Consider the following 2,500-nt stretch of genomic DNA (forward strand, 5'->3'; position numbering starts at 1 on the left):
GATGATGATGAGATGATGATGAAGATGGTGGGTGGTGGGGGTGGTGGTGGTGATGATGATGATTTATGATGATGATGATGATGATGATGATGATTTATGATGATGATGATGATGATGATGATGATGATGATGATGATGACGATGGTGACAAAGAAAAATATTACTGACAGATCATTAAATAGGGAATAGAGATATAATATTTGGGAGAAGGGCGTCCCTGTTAATAATATCAACAAAGAAGAGAGAGAGAGAGAGAGAGAGAGAGAGAGAGAGAGAGAAGAGAGAGGGGACGATGATAGAGAGATTGAGAGAGAGAGAGAGAGAAAATGGAGGGAAAGAGAAAATGTAATGAGAGAGTCGAGAGAGATAGATAGATAGATAGATAGATAGATATAGATAGAGAGAGAGAGAGAGAGAGAGAGAGCATGATCCCAAGGATTGAGATTATTACCCTAGTCAACCTTATTAATATGTTAGTTATAAACCTGTTTATTTCCAAGTTTCTTTTATTATATTTTCACCAGAACTAAAGAAGATCCAGCTATCAAATATTGCTGGGAGATCACAGATAAGCTGTGACAACGAAAAAACAAAAACAAAAAGAAACTTCAAAAAAATGTCTAAAAGCACAATTTTTAAAAAACAACATAACAAAACAAAAAAAGGAATAAAAAGCAATAAGAAATTAAACAAATTTGAAAAAAGCGATAGCTTAATATTTGTTTATAAGAGCGTGTGGACCACAATTATGTAATCTATGAAGAGAATAATAGTGACTTTTATCATTATTCCCCAGATCTGTCAATTTCCTTATAAAAGTGCTGACGATAACAGCTCCCTCATTAGTTGTCACTATTTATTCAACCACAAAGTACAAAGTGGTGAAAAAGAAACTTAAAGTAAACATAGACATACCCTATTTCGATTTCCAAGCTGTTAACTCAATACATTATAGTCTGTACACAACGGGAAATTAGGTTTTACTCCTCTCTGAAAAGCAAGGCAAAATTAAATATGAGCTGTTATTAATGATGATGATGATGATAATGATTATGATGAAGAATGATGATGAATGATGATGATGATGATGATGATGATGATGATGATGATGATGATGATGATGATGATGATGGTTATAAAAAGATGATTATGATGACGTAGATGTTGTTGATGACACTGTAATATAATGGAGCTGCTGCTATTATATTACTACTACCACGTCTACTACAACACATACAACAAACAACAACTTCGATAACAACGACAACAACCACAACAACACACAACAACTACTACTACACTACTACTACTACTACTACTACTACTATACTACTACTACTCTACTACTACTACTACTACATACACTACTACTACTACTACTACTACTACTACTACTACTACTACTACTACTACTACTCTACTTACTACTACTGCTACTACTACTACTACTACTACTACTACTACTACTACTACTTTTACTACTGCTACTACTACTACTACTAACTACTACTATACTACACTACTACACTACTACTACTACTACACTATACTACTACTCTATTACTACTACTACTACTACTACTACTACTACTACTACTACTACTACTACTACTACTACTACTACTACTACGGCAACCACCACTACCATCACTGAAAAAAAACATCACTTAAACTACCACCACTGCTATATTTTCTCCCTCCATTATCACTTTTGCTTTTGATGTTGATGATAGTAAAGATAATGACGATGTCTTATGATTTTTTTTTGACGGTTTAAATTCCAATAAAATCTATTAATATTTAAAGTAAGAGTTTCTAGCCAAAAAGCTAAAAATGTCTATGTGAGTGTATGTGTATGTGTTGTGAGTGTGTGTATGTGTGTGTAGGGTGTGTGGAGTGGGTGTGCGTAAGAGAGAGTTTAGGTTTTCGAAATTGTTATGAAACGTCATTTTCATTAAGATGTATTATATCATTTATCATTTTGATGTTTATATTATTATTTTATTAATGCATTTTTGTCTATCTATGTATTGCATTTTGAATTTCAAACATTGTAAACCAAATGACAAATTTCCATTTATTTGGACAATAAAGATTATATTATTATCATTACTATTATATTATTATATTATTATTATTATATTATTATTATTATTATATTATTTATTATTATTATGTTATTATTATTATTGTTATTATTATTATTATTATTATTATTATTATTATTATTATTATATTATTATTATTGATTATTATTTTATTATTTTATTATTTATTATTTATTATTATTATTATTATTATTATTATATTATTATTATTATTATTATTATTATTATTATTATTATTATTATTATTATTATTATTATTATTATTAAAAGCGTTTTGTAAATTTATGTCAGTATAGATTCCATATTACAGAAAACAAACAGGAATTGAGATACGAGTTGTCACTGCCGGGCTCAGGTGGGGCCCAGGTAGACGAAGATCAATTTTCTGAATC

At 29.6% G+C, this 2,500-nt stretch overlaps 1 protein-coding gene across 2 annotated transcripts in view; it reads right to left on the bottom strand.

Moving 5' to 3' along the window:
* LOC144968635 (uncharacterized) overlaps positions 1-2,500 on the bottom strand; it is a 147,426-nt gene that overhangs the window by 82,022 nt on the left and 62,904 nt on the right. Inside the window, exon 3 of one of the 2 annotated variants that reach the window (XM_078907167.1) lies at positions 916-990. The exons of the other annotated variant lie outside the window; for it this stretch is intronic. The gene's annotated coding sequence lies outside the window, so the exon portion shown is untranslated. The remainder of the gene's footprint in view (positions 1-915; positions 991-2,500) is intronic. 2 annotated transcript variants of the gene reach the window in all.

Source organism: Berghia stephanieae, chromosome 3, assembly GCF_034508935.2.
Source record: "Berghia stephanieae isolate SIO BIC M18660-M18661 chromosome 3, UCSD_Bste_1.3, whole genome shotgun sequence".
In the NCBI taxonomy this organism is placed as follows: Eukaryota; Metazoa; Mollusca; class Gastropoda; order Nudibranchia; family Aeolidiidae; genus Berghia; species Berghia stephanieae.